Source organism: Diachasma alloeum, unplaced genomic scaffold, assembly GCF_001412515.2.
Source record: "Diachasma alloeum isolate Michigan unplaced genomic scaffold, Dall2.0 Dall_scaffold_00391, whole genome shotgun sequence".
In the NCBI taxonomy this organism is placed as follows: domain Eukaryota; kingdom Metazoa; phylum Arthropoda; class Insecta; order Hymenoptera; family Braconidae; genus Diachasma; species Diachasma alloeum.
Genome location: NW_021680530.1, coordinates 380,303 through 400,792, shown reverse-complemented (window position 1 = coordinate 400,792; position 20,490 = coordinate 380,303). Strand labels below are relative to the sequence as shown.

At 39.3% G+C, this 20,490-nt stretch overlaps 1 protein-coding gene across 2 annotated transcripts in view; it reads left to right on the top strand.

The window, feature by feature from the left end:
- LOC107041908 (homeobox protein homothorax) overlaps nucleotides 1-20,490 on the top strand; it is a 326,462-nt gene that overhangs the window by 50,351 nt on the left and 255,621 nt on the right. The gene's annotated exons all lie outside the window — the stretch shown is intronic.

The window sequence follows — 20,490 nt, the reverse complement described above, 5'->3', positions numbered from 1 at the left end:
TACTTCACAGTAAACTTATTTAGTGGTAAGGAAGTTCGATGATGATGAGAAAACAAATTATGAGAGGAAACATGGAAAATCAACTCACTCCGCACATTGTATACGACTAGCATTATAGTGATAATATATTACCGATAATGATACTGTTTGAACTACTGTCTCAATCAACGTATTTTCATTATAAATAAATGTTAGCATTGTTGAGTTAATGACTTTTTTTTATTCGAGTTATGGCTGGGCTTCCTTCCTTGCATGAGGAATTTCTGACGTCTGAGGTGTTTCTCTCACATCAGGGTGAGAACATTTCCGATTCAAGACCCTGGTCTTAAGTCCTTTTTGGTCGACTATTAGTCGAGATATCGCAGGGGCGAAATTTCGAGTCGAAAATTTCTGCCTTCGATATCTCGACGAATGGTCGAGGAAAAAGGAGTTGTGACCAGTGATCGGAATCGGAAATTCTCTCAGCTTGATGCCGGAGGAATCGATCCAAATTTATCGAAATCAGACGTCAGAAATTTTTGAACATTAGTGTTTAATCGATCTAGTTGTAATTCAAGAAATTAAGAACGAATCGTCTCGCTGTTGCGATCGTGGGGCTCCGAATCCCCCCGAAAATTGCAATATTCCTGAAGTACCGCCTCCCCAAAATCGACGTTAGCCACCCCCACAGACTGACTCCCATCCCTCAGCGATTTCCCCAGGTAGCGACCCCCGAACACTTCTTTTCCCTCATTTCGTGGAGTGTAAGCGTCGCCCGGTTTGCCGTAGAGCCGCCAAGGTCCGCCCATAAATCTCGGTTAACCCTCGTCTAATAAATATTTAACCCTTTATATTTGCAACAACCCTTAGCGTGTAGACATTTGCATAGGACTTCTATTTCATTTACACATCGCATAATTGAATATTTAAATTCAATTGCTACCCGTTACGCGCTCGCTGTTTCGAGCCGCAAAACTGCAGTAAAACTTGTAACGGGGCCACTTTCCAGCCGGGGGTATTACCCCCTCTTCGAGGTTTTTCTCATTCTCCCCAATTCTTATTTCGCCCTCTTGGAAATTTCTCATTCTACACATCTCGTGGGTCGGCCTCTTGGAAATTTCTTCGAGCTTGGAGCGTTCGTTTCTCCGGTACACTAAATTCGAAATTACTCTTGAAATTTTTAACAACGAATAATTTACATGGAATTTCCATTGATCTTGTTATTGATAAATCCGTCAGTGTTCTTGAATATTCAATGAAATTTGATTTTTCAGGTTCATACGACAATGAAAATTACTGAAAATCGTGAAAATTCAGGAAACTTTTCCTCCGAATTTTCAATCTGTTGCTTAATTTTCGCGATGGGTCTGAAAATTCAAATTTTGATTGAAAATTCAATGATCATTCCTAATGAAAAACTTCATTTTACTTAATTCAGATTAATTAATTGAAACTTGATTGAATTTCCAAGATGAATCAGGGGAATCAGATGAATTTCATGAGCAATTAAACCTGACATTGAATTCAAGTTCAGAATATTGAAGATTTCAAAAAATTAAGTGAATTAATTAATTTCATTAATTATTAAATTTCAATAAATTTCTGACAGTGCAATTCATGGAAGGTTCTGGAAAGTTATTTTGAAAGGGATTTTCAAAATTAATTCTGCCATAAAATTGAGTAAAAATTATCTTACGAATCGGAATTTTCACGCATGCTTCATAAATAAATTATATTAATTAATTATAATTAATTAATTACATGAATTTGGGATGTCCGTGTCTCTGAAAAACCATGAAGTGCTCTAGAAAGTTGTAGAACAGTCTAGACCGGTGGAGAATGTTCTAAAAAAATAGAGAATCATTGGGAAAATTCTCTAGGATTAGTCGTTTTTCATCAAAATTATTGAATATTCTCAAAAATTGTAGAAAAATGGAAATAGTCCATACGCTCAGGGCATTTGCGTAACCAATTTTTAACTAACGGCTGAAAATGATTGTAATCAATGCTTTTTGGTACGCCGCATCCGAATCTGTAATTTATTTTCGAAACGAGTGATGCAAAAAAAAAAATTAACAAATGAATTATTTTAATGCGTCTTAGCTTTCCACTAATTCAAGCCTCGCAATAATGGAGAAAAAAAAATTCTGAAACCACCTCGATTGATTTGAGATTCACCGTCTAAATTTTCATTTTATTAAATTAAAAAAAATTGTCATTGCCGAAAAAAAAATTAATTCCAAATAATTTTATAAATTTGGAATGAATCGTGTTTCTCGTTAAAACAAGCATCGAAAAACTGCGCCTCAACCTCGTTTTTTAAATTTATATGCCCCCTCTGGTGACAGACAACCAAAAACAAACCGAAAAAAAAGAAAATCCCCGCAATATCTCGGCGCCGACGTTCTCGACACGATGTCGCGTGTATTTTTAGTTAATGTCCAAGACATCGTGGCACATCGTCTCGAGAATGCGTCTTCCCGCCACGTGTAGAGCTCAATGTTTCGCTGAACACCCACGTGTAAATCAGGTACTGAACCCCTTATAAGCCCACTAACTGGGCCCCATATCTATTTGAATTCATGAACTGTGATTCAGGGCCTGTCGTTGACACCAACTCGCGTCTGAGCCCGGTCTATTCGGCCGAAAAAAAAGGACACCTCTTTGAGGGGATTACTATTGTCGTTATTCATGCTAACGATGATTAGTCGAGATCGGACTTGACGATAATCGCTCTGTCAGGGAATCGAGGAGGCGGTCATTGTGAGCGACATACTGACAGCATAATAAATCATACGAGGCGAGTGATACTGGTCTTTCGGACATTGTCTACGGGATATTCGCCGCTGTTAACTGCATCGATCTTCGGAATTTTTTTTAAATCAATTGTTTATTGACATTGAACAATCCAACAAGATTTTTTTTTATCGTTCGTCTAATAAAATGGAAATTAATCGTCTCTAGGTGTGAACACTGTCCCCTAAACACTTTACAATATTTAAAAAAAAAAAAAATTAAAAAAAAATTTCAAGTTAAATTTAAAATTAAAAAAAAAATTATTTCACGTCGCGAATTTGTCGACCCTTTCATTGGACAACGGGGCTAATTTCCGTTCCGAAAACCTGGTCATAACCTTTTTGCTGATTTAGTTCGCGAAAAATCGCGGAAGCAAAATTAAAAATTGCAACTTTGGCGTTCGATATCTCGCCGAATAATCGTTGAAAAAGGGTTTGTAAGCAGTGATCGGAGGCGGGGGTTTCACATCGAAATTTCAATATTTTTTAAAATCATCTCCAGACGTGAATACTTTACCCTGAATACTTGACAATATTTAAAAAAAAAAAATTTCAAGTCCAATTCAAAATAAAAAAAAATTATTTCACGTCGCGAATTTGTCGACCCTTTCATCGGAGAAGCGGGCTAATTTCCGTTCCGAAAACCTGGTCATAACCTTTTTGCTGATTTAGTTCGCGAAAAATCGCGGAAGCAAAATTAAAAATTGCAACTTTGGCGTTCGATATCTCGCCGAATAATCGTTGAAAAAGGGTTTGTAAGCAGTGATCGGAGGCGGGGGTTTCACATCGAAATTTCAATATTTTTTAAAATCATCTCCAGACGTGAATACTTTACCCTGAATACTTGACAATATTTAAAAAAAAAAAATTTCAAGTCCAATTCAAAATAAAAAAAAATTATTTCACGTCGCGAATTTGTCGACCCTTTCATCGGAGAAGCGGACTAATTTCCGTTCCGAAAACCTGGTCATAACCTTTTTGCTGATTTAGTTCGCGAAAAATCGCGGAAGCAAAATTAAAAATCGCAAATTTGGCGTTCGATATCTCGCCGAATAATCGTTGAAAAAGGGTTTGTGAGCAGTGATCGGAGGCGGGGGTTTCACATAGAAATTTCAATATTTTTTAAAATCATCTCTAGACGTGAATACTTTACCCTGAATACTTGACAATATTTAAAAAAAAAAAATTTCAAGTCAAATTCAAAATAAAAAAAAATTATTTCACGTCGCGAATTTGTCGACCCTTTCATCGGAGAACCGGACTAATTTCCGTTCCGAAACCCTGGTCATAACCCTTTTTGCTGATTTAGTTCGCGAAAAATCGCGGAAGCAAAATTAAAAATAGCAACTTTGGCGGTCGATATCTCGCCGAATAATCGTTGAAAAAGGGTTTATAAGTAGTGATCGGACCCGGAAAATTTCCCAGCTATCCACTGGTGGGGGTTTCACATCGAAATTTCAATATTTTTTTTATCCTCACGCAACGCGTCCTCGCAATTGTCCCCCTCGAAACCGATAATGATCCCCCACACACTTCACCCCGCGATATTTTCTCACACCCACCGTCACGTACACATTCTACCTCCTCCACTATTTTTTCGCCTCTTTGTTTTTTTTTCCCCTCAGCAAGGCGTCTTGAATTTGCACACATCGTTCACCTCGGCAACGCGATAAGTGTAACGACTCCCTCGACCAATTGGAGAGCAGCGGTTTATTCCTTGCGACTTGCAAGACCGCCCATTTGTGTATACAATAAGCCGACAATGTTACACGCACATTGATATTTCACTCGTGGAGGTTAGTTTGTGCATGTATGAGCAGGCTAATGCCTTGTGACGCGTCCCCTTCTCGGACGGCGATGGAAAAAATGTGAATATTTTGTAATTCATGGAAAATACCGGGACCATCGATGACTTCCGATCGATTGAACATGTACAACGGTTTTTTCCACATGTCAAGTAGTCGTCAAACAGTTCAGCAAAAAGTTTAGCCTTTGGATTTTGTAATTGTTAACACTGTTTAAAAAATTTGGCTGAATTTTCCGGAAAAATAACTTGAATGCGATTTAGGGGGAAAAGTCAAGAGAACTTCGAGTTTCTCTGGCGATTCAAGTGAAGAAATTCAAGATATTTCACAATTTACTTAAATTTTCAAGTGAAAATGAATATTTATTGCCAAATTCCCCTGAATTTTCTGGGAACTTCTTTAAATCGTTTAGAATTCCAGGAATTTTTGAGGCATTCCCTGAAAATTTAAAGGAATCTGGAATTTAAGGAGAGATTCCCCTGGATTTTTCTGCTTGTTCATTAACTTTCACATTAATTAATTTTCATTAATTTTTGTAGCTGAGAAAAGTCGAATATTCCGCTGGTTTCCGCTTCATTTCAAAGTCGACTAGTTAAATATATCCATCGGAAGCAAAAAAAAATTGTTTAATTTTCCCTCCATTGGCATCGACTCTGGATCGTTTTAAAAAATCGATTAATGCCGTATATCATTCAATTATGGGATGATTTATGTCGGTTATAATTATTTCTTCTTTCTCTTTAAGAAGGAGATATTGGTGATTATGGGGGGATGGAGTTACGGTATCTGTCTGTATTATTTCGTCGTTGTGCGGAGGGAGAGCACTTAGATACGGAATTTTGGGAGGTTCATTGGGCAAAAAGTTTTCTCATATGTTTGGTTGACCCTTGAGCCCTCAAAAATCCTTTGAATTGAATTTTCCGCTGTCGAATATTCCGCTGGTTTCAGCTTCGTTTCTTGGCTTTACCATTTACGTTGACTCATCGTGGAATATACCATCTTACCTCTCCACTTTCATTACATTGACATTGTAGAATGTTATTAACAACTTGAGACTCACATTTCAACTGTAATTATTGTGTAATTATCAAACAAGTTTTGCGTTACGCTGACGACGAGAAATAATCAGAAATTTGTAAATAATTTCACGTTCGGAGGGACGAGATCACTGAATTACTAGGGAATTTCCATTGAAAAGACTTTTGGATCGTCTCAGAATTTTCCAATCATTGATATCCCTCGAGAGAATCAACGAGACGTCATCACAAGATGTAATTGTCGCAGTGAACAGTTCTTTCTCTTATTACTACCGTTCACTTTTAACGGAAACTTCCCCGACCCCCAGATGAACTCCTGCCCGACATTTCCCATAAATAATTTTGCATTTTCAGTATGCACTCAATATGTTACGTCCTTGACTCGTGCCTGCGAATTATTCTCCCTCCTCTAATAACAACAATTGCCAACAAATTCAAAAAAACCATCTGACACCCTGAATTTCGTCCTTGAAGTCCCCTCAATTCACACCTCACCAACCGAATTTTCCACCGCCGAGCGAAAACCACAGATCGTCGCGTGCTGCAGCGTGTGTTACCACCATCTGCATTCCTCCTCTCACCACGAAAACCCTTTAAAGTTTCCCATAAACCGCTGCATTCTATATACCTTCCTATAATCAACGAAAACGAGGCGTTTAGGATAATGAAATAGCATACGAAAGAGGTGAAAACTACTCGCCGGTAATTCCGGCTTCATGTCAGCTGGAATAGGTGAAGAATATATTTTTATTTCACGTATTTTCATTTTTATTTTTTCATTGCTTCATTATTTTCACTTCACGACTTCAAAAGTATTCTCAACTCAAAAGACTCGAAAGTCTTCAAACAGTAATTCTTTAATCGAAATTTCCCTGGCTTCACGAGACGTATTACACAACAAAGAAAGAAAAAAAAAAGAAAGAAAGAAAGAAAACGGAGAGAAAACATCCCCCACATTTTCATAACGCAATATTACGAGGGCTGAAATTATTGAAGCAAGCCAAAAAGTATTTTTCCTCCCTCCTGATCCATTCGCACTCCAGAAAGAAAAAAAAAACCTGAGGGGTAGCGTGGAGGGTGTTTTGCTGGTAATTGGTGCCAATTTAATCCTGCCCCTTCACCCCCTGTACCAGTACAGGCGGCTGTATTAACGCCGATGGTACCGAGGGGTGGCTTCCACTTTTTTTTTCTCTCGCCTCCCTTCCCACACTCGTCTCCAATCTCACTCGGGAAAACACACGAGGCACGCTAAATCCACACGCACTAGTTGGGGGCGGCGAGGGGGTGAAGGGGGGGGACACGAGTCTCATCCCGCACTTCGGGTAAATACGATGTGCGTCAACGCACTAGGAAAATATAATTAACGGTAATCGTCGGCGTATATGGTATGGATTAACTTTACGGTATGTGTAGGGGGAGAAATTACGGCCCCTCTGACGTTCTTTGGGGGGGGGGCATTAGGGAGGTTATATCGGATAGAAACAAAACTCGGGACTCTGGGGGATTAGGGGGTTGGGTAATAACGCGTATGAAGTCTCGGATTTCAGTCGATTTTGAGAAATTTCTCTTAATTAAAATTTTTCGATTTTTTTTATTCGAGGAATGAGAGTAGAAAAAGTAGAAATAGCTAGAATTATTAAGACAGTTTAGGCCTGTGTTTAAGCCATTTTTATGTCTCAAATTGAGACAGAAAGGCATTCTAGATATTCTAGGTGTTAAATTAAGACGTCTTGAAGCTATTCAGAATTTTCAAATCAATTTCCTACAGAAATTTATCAATATTCTTCAAAACCAATTCACATGAATCTTCTTCATCACCTTCTAAAGGCCAGTGTAAGTTGGTTTTTGAAAATATTAAAAACTCTTTGTAGGAAACCTATTCGAAAATTTCTATGCATCAATGACCTGCTGCTACCCATCAAGTCCCTTGCCAAACGTTTTGTGCGAAAAAAAATCGAAAATTTCGTCCGGTTTTACCCCTTAAATCACTCCCCACAATTCAAGAATCTCATTTATTCGCCAGCAACATCGACCCCCGTCTCATTTTACGACACTGCATTTTTTTCTGTCTTTTCGATCCAGAAAAAGAGACAAAAAAAATCTCCGGGGGTTCTGAACTGTCTGGTCCATCCAAAAAAAGGTCCAATCTCCCCCCAAAAACTCCGTGCAAGTAACGAAGAAAGAGATACTCGAAGATCTTGTATGCAAATTCTCGGTTGCATCTCCGTGGGATCCTGGTGGGATCTGTTGGAGGATTAACGGGCCGGCTAGCATGAAAGGCAAAAGCCAAGCAAGACGGAACGCAGCAAATGAGAATGGACGAGAGGAGAGATGAAGAGACTGGTGAATAAGGATGGAAAATATGGGAGAAATCCTTCCCATACTCTTTCCTCTTTCTCCTTGGCAAGTGCGTCGGTGCGATTGGTCACCAAATAAGAGAAATCGATGCCCCTTCTCGAGGAGAAAGAAGACGACAGTCCCTTGGCTGTACCTATCTCCTTGAGGGAACAAACCAGAGTGAAAGAAACAGGAGAAACAAAGAACGCGGTTGGAATGTCGAAGTGGATGACAGTCACTAGATGTGCCTGTATTTACCTGTGAAAATCCTCACATTTTTCCCTAAAGACAACATGACTGTCATTACCCTACAACCAGTGCGATGATCTCATTAGTCTTTTTCGCCTCAAATTACGTGAAGATGTCAAAGGAACGGATTTCGCTATCAATTCATTCGATCTTATAGAGTTGGAAGGACTCCTGTGTCCTTTTTAAGCTAATGCCTGTCTTTTCGCTTCTCTGACTATTTGAAGAATTGAAGAACATCGCCAAATTTCGTTTAAAAAGATTGATATTAGGCTCTGAATGAACCATGACCTTCTTTCTTGTATCTTTCTAGTCAGCTAAAAAGGAAAAAGGTTAATTGGCGCTACCTTGCAGCCTGCCTTCACCCAAAGTTGGCGCAATCTTGACCCTTTCAATCCATCCTTACACATCTCGTCCCGAACATTAATTCCGCATCATTATCCAATGTAAGACACCCCCTCCCCGCGATAAACAGTTTCTGATAAGGGTCGTCAAAATTAGTCCCGAACCCAGTGCAAATGGGTATCCTTGACTGGAGGCAATCGAGCTCACGCGCATAAATCCTATTACGGGATTAGCGTCCTCTCATACTGGGTATACTTCAACCCTCGCGAAAAGCCGAAATGCAAAACGGCAAATACACTCTCCCCTTTCCCCGCCAATCCTCCGAGCTTCCCCAAGACCAGCTGATTCCCATCGCCTCCAACCACTCCTCCTAAGGACCAGAAACCAGATGATTCAGGTCTAGATGTCCGGACGAATTCAACATCGTCTAAGTCACCCAACTCTCGAGCGTCAAAGACAGGTAAAAATAAATGAAACAAAAATACGTGATCGATCACCTCGTGTCCTCCTCTCGGTCCTAACAACATATCTCGCGCGTCTTGAACACGTACCTCTCGGCGAGGTGTTAAATACTGCTCTGTTGGCCCCTGCGTCTCTCTGTCTTGTAGTCTCTCAACAGAACGAATAGCATCCACGTGTGTTGTCACGGATTTTATTCTCGGGCAGATAATTCTTGTTTTAATGAGGGTTGTTTTCACAATATCCGAGTAATTGATGCCTTTCTGTCTGTCTTTATTGATAAAGCTGTAGATAGGAGCCCTTCGAGGGCGTCTCAGCAGGAAACACTCTCATCATACAGGAATAGCCGTAGCTTTCCTGCCAAGAAGAGTATTTTGAAAACATTCAAGTTATTGATGTCTGTCTACCTACTTCAATGGAAAGGTAAAGAAGGGGAAGCAAGGCTGTCACCAGCATGCGGTCACGGCATCGTCATCCAGAAACCTAACTATAGCTTCTCGATGAAATTATCCGCACAGATCTAATATAGATCCAAAGAAATTCCACTAGCACTTGGTCAATTAGTCAGTGCACGAATGAACGAAAGGAACTTAGTGAGCACGTTCCACACCGAGTGATTATCTCCGTCATCAGATGAATCTCGTACTCGTGGATAGACTCGATGAGTACAAGTGAGACGAATAACCCTCACACAATGATTCCTATTGCATAGCTGAAATACAAAAGAAGAGATCACGGGATAGTTCACGTTTACGTGGAGGGCTTTGATTTGTCATTCATCGATGAGTGAGGAAAGCAGATGCTTTACAGAGTGCGTGGCACTTGGGTGGTCGGGTTGTCGTCGACGTGGAACGAGAAGGCGTCGAAGGTCCCTAGCGTCTGAGACGGCTTATCTTTCACGACAATGGGTCCCAGGATCTTTTTCTTCGCTTGCCTCCCCCTCCCTTCGCTTCACTTCAGTATGAGGCCTCAACATTGTCGCTGTTTCTTCTCTCGGTTTGCTGTCCTTCTCTCATTCTCGTGGCCTGTCTCTAATTCGAGAAGAGGAAGATGCTATCATCAACACCGCAAAACGAAGAAAAATACATTCCCATGTGGCATTCTTTTGGGAAGGATAAGACTTGCCTGGGACTGGTCTGATTCACGGGTGAATATTTTCGAGGGAAACGTCGGGGTGAAGACAATATGGTGATTCCTTTCTATCAAGGACTTCGGGAGGTCCCGGCGTGAAAGGAATCGAACATTATGTTGCTTTCTGGTGCTGTTGGTTTGGACGACATTCAAGGAATTTGGATCATCAGCAGATCTGCTCGCAATGAACACCTGGCAAGTGCTTCTAAGTACATGCTGACCGGTTGAAATCGTCATGCCATTTTCTGGTACTGGTTTCTGGTTCTAAAGTTAGAAGGGCAGTCAGCCCGTCAACTTTGTTGCCAGAAGTCTCACGAGATTGGCAGATAAGGAGTAATATAAACTCTCGTGGAGTGCTCAAGCAGGAGTTTGTCGTGACAATTTGAAGGGGGAACAGTTGACCCAGTTGATAGGCACTTTCATCAAGTACCAAGTTCTTATCAGGCATCTTCAGGACGTCCTTGAAATTCGGGAGTTGTGATTGTCTTTGTGACGGGACAAATTGACTCTCGGCCTTTCTGGCCACTTTTCGGCCTCTGCGAAAAATCGTTTTTTAGGTCTATGTCAGGAACTTAAGGGGCAAAATGAGTTGATGACCAGTGTTTTGAATCGGTAATTCATTCACCTTTTCAATGCAATGATTTTCACTCGCTTTCCGAGCCTTTCAATCATTTCCGAAAACAACTTTTGGGGAGGATTTCTTGAAATGCGTCATTCGTCTCATCTTCACTTCACGAAATAATTCTCACTCGTCAGAAATAGTGACACTTCCCTGTCTCCCTTTCCTAACTCATCCCCAATATCTATTCCGGCGTCGCCTACAAAACAACATCTAGACCATCTTGACTACTTGGGTATGTGGTTTGTTGGCGCACGCGCGATACCAAGGAGGCATGAATTGTTTGTCAGTGTGTGTGTATGTTTATATCTTCGGAGCAAATGTGCACATCCGTAGAAGTGTATATTCGGAGAGGAGGCTATTGGATTTATTTATAACTCAACGGAATTTCGGTTGTAGGGTCGGGACTTTCGGCTGACGATGAAATCGCCGAGATTTCTTTTTTATTACGGACTCTTGAGGATTTTTGGGGAAGTGGGGAGGGCACCAATAGTCTAATCATATTGCAAGATGATCATTTCTTTGATTTTCGTTTTTTTGAAAATTCAAAAAATGGCGGGAAAATTTTTTTACCGACGCCGCTCGAAAGGTGAGAAACTTTCCGATTCAAAGCCCTGGTCATAAACCTTTTTTCGTTGAGTGATTGTCTTGTAATTGAAGGAACAAATTTCAGAGTGATAATTAAAATCGTTAATTACTCGCGATGTAATTAATTTGAAATGGTTGTCGTGTAGTGAATTTCGGGGTAGAATTTCCTCACCTTTCTGATGCCACCGGTGGAAATCACGTCAGTATCATTTTTTATGGTCTCGGTTTCTCGAAATGACAACGAACTTCACTTCACTCACGAGCTGATCTCTCGGTCGCTCCACTTTGACGTAAAAATACCTCCGAGTGTCATCATCCTCAGTTTGTTGGATCTAACGGGTGAGACTAAGATCATGATTTTGATTTATCATAAATATTGAATTGCGGTGGATGGATAATTTTCAACTTTGTTGTTGCGGAGAATCACAATGTGGCAGAGTGGCTATTCCGGGTAACTTGGTTAAGGTTAGGTGGCTCGTAAATCAAAGCTACGAGCATCGGCCATCGTAAAGTCATCGTCATTCGGCGTGAGAAGGCGACGGCGGTTTCGAGTGTTTGCATTTTTCCTTTTTTGAAAAAATTAATTTTGAGAATCGAAAAAAATTTCGACAGATTTCCCGGGAAATTACCGGTCTTGAACCCTCCCCCCCCAACTTCCCCAGCAATTAAATCCCCAAAATTCGGCATTAAGACATAAAGTCATCAATTACCCGGGTAATAATGGGATGAAAATAGTTGTCATGTAGTGAATTTCGGGGTAGAATTTCCCGAGCTATTCAATGGTGCAGTCGGTTCTCTCCTACCCTGAAAATTCATTGAATCAAATTAGCTTTTCTCAATGAAATTTCTAAATTTCCGACATTAGATTCGTCAGACAGGTACAATAAATGATTAATCACTCCCCGGGGGTATTTAAACCACCGTCACATGTGGGTTAGAAGTTGTGGGTACGAAGATTTCGTTGAGTCATTGCACCAGAGACTATTTTCGGGATAATGCAATATTCGTTATGCAAAGCCTAACGGGCTTGTAACCCAGGAAATCGCGGATAATTCTCGGTTTCAGTCTGAATGAGATGATTTTGTGCCTTTACGAGGCGCCGACGAATTGACAATTAATGAGGGCACACTGGTGGGAGGTGGGTGGCCTGTTAATGACTCGTAAGGTGACAGCTCCTCAGATCCAGACGTTACGATGTTACCTTACTGCTACTGTTTTAGTTTGAACATTTTTTTTTTCATCTTTATGAGAGTCTCGGGTGGAGGCGTTTGGCAGCGACGACGAATGGTTCAGCATCAATTCGCCAACGTCTTATTATATCGTTATTAAAATAACCCGGGATGTCCACGCAAATCTACGGCACATCGCGATCATTTTTTTCGGCTCCTCCTCATGAACGTTTAAACAAGGCGGAAAAATACCGGAAATTTAGAAAAAAAAATTTTTGGACATTGAAAAATATCTTGGGCTATAGCTGGGGAAGTTCCGCTTCCAGCCCTGGTCACAACCCCCCCTGCGTTAATTAGCTCTCTAGTAGTTAGAGAAACAAATTTTGGAATTGAAATTAAAATCTTTAATTACCGCGGCTGTAATTAATCTAGGGAGATCGTTAGGTAGCGAATTTTGGGGTAGAATTTACTCAGCTTTTCGGTGCGGCAGCTATTTTGCCCCGATTTTGAAGTTGAGAGAGTGACAAAAATGACAGAATGCGAATCGTCGCCCTGCCCTCTCCCTAATCGTTCGGCGGTCGTGTCTCGCGACACGAGGGAGATATTGTATTACCGCGTTGAATATTTAACGAGTCTGGTGGGTCTCTATCTCTCGAAGTCACTCTTACGCCGGGTAGTTTCCCCACTCCACCCGTGGGCTTGGGTAAGTGGTAACCCCCACCGCCGCGCGGATCCTCCAGGCGAGTAACGACCCGTCTTACACGGAAAAATTTCACGATACGACGTGATATCCACTTACCCGCGGTGTGTAATGTTTTTTTTTTTTCTGTGGATTCCTCTTTCGGGTCCTCTTCGTCAACCCCGGGGTCGCGTGGGTGACGGAGGCTCCTTGCGGTGGGTTTAAATAAAGGGAATGAGAGGTATTGGGAGTGGCCTTGTCGACATCGGAACTGAATTTATTCGGTGGATTACGGTGAATGAAAAAATACATCAGTTAATAAGGAACGCTTAGGGATATTCGGGTAGTTTGGCTATTTTTTTCTCCAGTGACATTTCATTATTGTTAGAAAATCACTCTTGAAATTTGAAATTTAAAAAATTGACATTTTTAACAATACTGATTTAAATGAATGCCTTAAAAACAAAGCGAATATCATAAATACAGAAAATTTATCTCCATTTTTTACTGAAAAATCAGGTAACTCCTTTGAAAATTCAATGAAATTTCAATTTCCTGGTCCATAAGACAACAAAAATTATTGAAAAAAATAAAAATTCAGGTAATTATTCCATGGAATTCTCAATTGAATATAACACTCAAGGGTTCCCCCCAAAATTTTGGAGTCAGAAAAAAAAATTTCCATTTTTTCGCTGAATTTATTCCCCCCCGATTCCCCAAAAAAATGAATGAAATAAAAAAAACAAAGTGAATATCATCCATATGTATGTATGTATATGTCCACATCCACTAAATGCATTGACAATGGTTCAGTCGAGAAGAAATCGGAGTTGTTTGAGGGCTGAGGAAGTCGAATAAAAAAAATAGTGAATAAGGAAGAGAGGAGAGTGGGGAAAAAAGGAATACGACAATGCTCGACGTTGGCATTGTGGAATCAACGATTCAGGGGAACGTACCTGCTACCCCAGCTTAGAATCACTGCAACCTTTTTTCATTGTTGGTGGATTAAAAAAAAAGTGAAAGGTGTGCAGCAAAGAAAATTCCAATATTTCAATATCCAAAGTTTAATAAGAAAAAAAAGGGAACAAACGTTTTAATTCTAATGTTTTTTTTCAATCTATTTTCTTCCAGTATTTATTCAAAACGTTTAAGTGAAAAGAAAATTTTTCTTTTCAAAATCCAAATGCAGAAGAATAAATGAATAATAATAACAAATAATGAATTTGAATTTGATAATAAATTTTTGTGAATGAAAATAATAGAATTTAGATAGTTTGTTCATCATCTCGGGAATAATTCATGACGAAAAAAAATGTGTCAGAAATTTTCCGACTTTTTAATAAAAAATGTCATCCGTTCTCAGCGTAACGAAAAAAATAACATCCGGAAATATGTTTCTTCAACTGAACTGCTCTCGGTGAACGAAATCCCATCAATCATTAAAATCCATCGAGAATTCATCGGGTCGCCCTGCCACACCGGTGTGAATTCTTAAGACGAATTGTACATGTTTCACACCAGGAGTAATTGAAGAAAATATGGGATATGTTGGAATTAAATTTCCTCTCCAATAAAATGACGGAAAATTTTTTGCTCACTTTTTGTTCTTAATTTAATTTTTCCCCAGAATTACTCCACTCCAATTCCATGGAATTCACTTCAATTTTCATTAAAAAAAGTTCCAAAATTATGTTGATAAAATATGAGGTTATGACCAGTGTTTCGAGCCGGAAATTTCCCCAGTAATTCCCTAGAACTCGTGAAAAAACTTCCCGCCAAAATTTGAATTTTCAAAATGCTTAATTCCGTGAAAATCGCCGTTGTGAGGTTTTCATTCGGGCGAAATCATTGGAAAGTAGTTGCGGGCATATTCATACCGTCGGAGTGCTCCGGGTAAACCTCAACCGCCGGAGTACGTGACGCCATCGCGGGACAATGAATTTTTCAAACAAAAAACGGCCGCTCCGTCGGGCCCAGTGTGGGTGGGGTTACGAGCACTAGGTGTAGTATTACTCATTCAAATGATCCTCTTCAGGCTTCTGGTTTTAATCCACCGAAACTCGGGCATTCACGTATAAACGAAGCAAACGAACTTTTTTTTAATAAAGAATTGTACTTCTGGGTCCTGTCGCACACCAACGCACGTCAATGCCGAATGCCCTGTGCACGTGGCGGTGAGGCTCACCCCTTTCATCTTATTTTTCATTTTTTTTTTCATTAAGTGAATTTCTTTCAATTTCTTTGGGTCATTGTTCGACAGAGCAGATTTTTGTTTTATTCTCGTTTTGCTATTCCTCCGTTGACAGTTTTATAATGACTTGGGGTAATAAATAAGGGTATTTTGATGATTTGGAGATTATTATTGTGAGGGTGGGGAAATTTCCGGTGCTAAACACTGGTCATAACCTGATTTTGGTTGAATACTTGCCAAAATGTCAGCGCAAATTTAATTGACAAATTTTTTGACGTAGTTACGTCTATGTTTTCATAATGGGGAGGCATTTAGGGAAAAAATCCTTATGGTTCCTTATCGGCAGTGGCGCCATCTCTCGGAATTCGAGAATATTCTAGAATTTTTTAGGAAAGTCTAGAATTTTTATAGAAAATTATAGATTTTTCTAGGACATTCCAGATGATCCTAGAAAATTTGAGAAAATTCTCCAGTTTTTTCCGGAATAAATTACAATTTTGAAGAATTCGTAGCGCTGATTCACAATATATCGACAGTTGATTATTACTGCACGAAGTAGATAAAATTTGTGAAGACGTATCCAAGTAAATTTTTGGGAAATTGTTATTAATTTATGAGAACTCGTCTCATTGTTGTTTTTTACCTCAAATTTCCCTGTCTTTCCATTAAAAATTGTCGCATTAATCATATTGATGATTTTATTGAAGAGTGTTTGGCGTCATTTGACTCAATTTTTCGGGTTTGAATAATGAATTTGGAGTAGTCGGGAGAAATAACAGAAACTCAAATTACCCGGTGTGACCATGACGGGTGGTGGACATGGGCCACGTGCTGTATCGTTGCGGTTGTGTAATCAGTGTATTTTCAGAGGGTTGAAAGTGAATGGGAAACGGAGCACACGTACAAGCCAACTTTACAACTAGACTACAATCACTAAGTCCTAAGCTCTTTCATTCAATTTTCAATGAGCACGGCTGCATTGTTGATGGGTAATTGTCCAAACATTTAATCTCGATTGTAGTACCCCAATGAAAACCAACAAACATTACTGTTTATCAAATGAATTAATTTTTTGGGATTAATTTGTTTGATAATTTATTTGAAACAATTATTGTGTTGTGAATTTTAGGACAGAATGGGTTCAATTTTCCAACAGAATTGTTTAATTACTCGAGAAGGAACTAGTTTAAAATAGTTATCATATAGTGATTTTTGGGGCAGAATGTTCTCAATTTTCTAATTGAATTTTCCAATAATTTTTCAAGAGAAAAAAATGTAAAACAGAAATTTCAAGAAATTTTTTTTATTAAAAAAATTGAAATTCTTCAATTACTCGCGAAGTAATTAGATAAAAATAGTTGTCATATAGTGAATTTTGAGGCAGAATGGTCTCAATTTTCCAACGGAATTTTCCAATAATTTTTCAAGCGAAAAAAAAGTAAAAGAGAAATTCAGCGATTTTTTTTCAATTAAAAAAATTGTAATACTGGATTCGAAATTTTGGATGAAATGTCAGTCAGGGAAACTTCCGCCCCGAAACCCTGGTCATAACATTTTTCTTCGTTAATTAGTTCCTATGTAATTAAATTAACGAATTTCGGCATTCAAATTAAAGTTTTTTATTACTCGCGAAGTAATTAGTTTAAAGTAGTTGTCATATAGTGAATTTAGGGGTAGAATTTCCTCAGCTTTCTGATGGTGGAGTCAATTTTATGAAAAACCCCAATATCCATTCATGAAATTCAAAATGTGAGAATAAAATTTAAAAAAAATCAAAAACTGTAAAAAAAAATGAAATACTTAGAAATAATTAGTCTGAAATATTTGTCGCAAAATTTCCCCTGGAATCCGTCCGGAATATCCATTTGCCTGAGAATTATTCCAAAAATCTCGAGGATTTCCCGAATAATATGAACAATAGTCATCCCAGCGGGGGTACAAGGAAAGGCAGTGATCCTTTGTGAAACTAAAGATGGCTTTTTGAAATCCTTCCCAGAATTTCCCCATCCCTCGATTGTACCCAAGACAGTCCTTCAAAAATTTTTCCACATAAATCGAAAAACTCCAAGGTTTCTCTGTCCACACAAACGTCGCACACAATGGGCATTACCGCCCTCGGTAGAAAATCCGTTTAGAATCTCCATCGATTGGGGCATAACTGCAGCAGGTGGAGTAGTCTGACCGCTGAGGGCAGCTTCAAACGGCCCCGGGTGTACTGTACTCACTGTTGTGACGTACAATTGGACAGAGGTTAAGTAAAGTCGCTTCATCCGGATTCGGGAATCAACAATAGTACAATTTTCACACATTGATTGAATGATATTATGTTTCCAATTTTTATTTCCCATGGGTTGAGAGGAAAAGTGGCTCGGCCGTTGAAGAGGTGGGGAAATTCTACCCCGAAAAACCCTCTGTGACACTAAATTTTAATTCATTACGTCACGAGTAATTGAAGAATTTAATTTTCATTAAAATAAATCATTTCGTTCATTAGGCGAAAATTAATTGACGAAAAGAGACCCTCATATTGTGTTTTAGAACGGAAATTTCCCTGGCTATCGAAAAAAATTACTCTCACTCTCCTCCAAAAATTCCATTTTCCGAAAAATCGATTTTCAACGAAATTAATTTTGTTAATAACAATAATTGGCATTAACAGTCCATCATTTGCATCCTTCAATACATAACAATTATTTCACACCAATTATCCAGGCAATTGTCAAATAATCAAATTTTTAGTTATCAATTTAAAAATTTCTGCTTTCATTTTTTTAGTTTAATTGAAAAATAGAGCCTGCCATTGAAAAACTGAGGAAATTCTACCCCGAAAAACCCTATATGACACTTATTTTAAATTGATTACACGACAAGTAATTAAAAAACTTAATTTTCATTAAAATAAATAATTTCTTAAATTCCTTGAACCCTAATTAACGAAAAGAGATCGTCATATTGTGTTTTGAAACGGAAATTTCCCCGGCTATCGAAAGAAATTACTCTCTCTCCCCTTCTCAAAAAATCCCACTTTTCGAAAAATTGATTTTCAAAAAACTTAATTTTATTAATAAAAATAATTGGCGAAGAACTAATTTCAAAAGGCGAGACATTAAGAGTGATGATCGTCCATCACTTGCATCCCTTTTCCCCCCTAACCCACCTCTTGATGGTGTTTACAAAAGTCACCACCAGATGACAGGGGTGTTGTGCGGTGGATGAAAAAAGAGGGTGGGGTCCCTCCCTGATTTTAGCGCAAATTTTTGTTTCGCCCTCCATTGTTGTTTATATCGTGGTGTGGTCTCCTTTGATTCAGCCCCCTCGAGCCTGGGCCCATCCCCAAAAGTACTGCACACGACGTGCGTTGTGTGTGGCGCGTTGCGCGGCAACTTTTCAACCCCGTAATCCGAGCGAGTAGTTATCCAACGGCCCATTGTATTTACATTCTTCGCGACCCCTCTCTCTTCACTTTGTACTTGCGGGATTGGTTTTAATGGGGGTTCGGGTATTATGAGCGATTGGTTGAAATTGCTAGTCGAGCGATTCATTTGGAATAACAATAATATTTACGATTTTTTTTGACTTTTTGGATGTGCGCAAAATTAGGTTTTATGGACGCTCTAAAAAATTTTTTCTTACTGGAATTAAAAAATTCTATTTTATGGCAACTGTCCGCAAAGATTGTAGTTATCATGATAAGAGAGTAAAATTTAAACTTTATTGAACAGATGTGATGAAAAATTCATCGTCGAGAATGTCTGATTTTTCGTTCTAGGCGCATAAAGTCTTATTTTATAATACCTGTTCGCAAAGTTTGTATTTTTCTTTCTGCAAGAAGGGAACCAAGCATAAACTCATTGGGAAGTGTGATGGAAAAACTTCATGCGCAACGCGAGTAGAAAAAAAAACGTCCAAACTTTTCGCCCTAGGTGCATAATATACTATTTTATCACACCTGTAACAAAAAAAGATTTTCCTTGATAAGAAGAAGTCAAATGCGAATATTTATTGTTCAAATGTGATGAAAAGCTCCGTTTGCCACATGAGTGAAGCAATAACTACTCAAAAATATCTAGTTTTTTCTCCTAGGAGCATAAACTTCTTTTTTCGCCCGCCCGTACCTAAACTTCAATCTTTCCTCCCTCACAAAAGTGAACGAACTACCAATTTTATCAGGCAAAAATGATAATCAATTTTATCAGCGATAAGAAACAGAAAGAGAAACGTCCCACTTCTCGTCCTAGGTGCATAATCCACCATTTTACTACACCCGCAAGAAAAACCTCATTTTTTGTGAAAAAAAAATACATAATCGCCAATTCGCCAGTTTCTTCTTGTGAAAAAAAAATTCATATCGCCATTTCCTCCCGCATCACTCCCAAAAAAAAATTCCCCAACACCAGTAGAATTCCAGCCCGAAATTTCCCCATCTTTTCATTGGCAGAGCGCATTTCCCGCGCATTTTCAAATAACCGAAAAAATCAATTACTCCAACGATTAAATCGCTTTAACAAAACCGATTAAAGTCGAGTAACTCGGGAAATACTCGCCTATCTCCGATCGCCCCCTCGAAGTGATGATGTCCGTACGGAATGACGATAACGTGAGACAGGTTAATCCTCTCGATAATCGATCGAGCCATTACAGATGCTAATCGTCCCTCAGCTATCGGCATACGCCCTCTCTCCAAACATACCTCAGCCTTGTCCCAAACGCCTACATTCACCTTTCCCCCAGGACCCCTCGCCCTCATTTAATTACTGAGTATAAATATATTGAATCGCCCGGGCCCCCTCCGCCCCCCGCGTCCTCTCTCAAATCGTCTTGAGTATCTAAATCAAAAGTTCGGGGCATTTGTGACTCGAGTGGCATACGTTTAATGGACAAGTGGTGGCCATTACAATTTTCAAACTGCAGTGCGGTCCCCTCTCATATTGCGACTGAAAACGATGGAAATAATCCCCGTGTGTTCCACCTACGCAACTATTCATGTCCTTATTTCTTTTATTTCCGAGTCCTGCGTCTTCGTGATGAATTCCTTCTCTTCCTCGGTCGGCGAAACATGAAAGAGGGAATGTGAAATGCGGGCAATTGCGGGTCTATTTGTGGGGAGAAT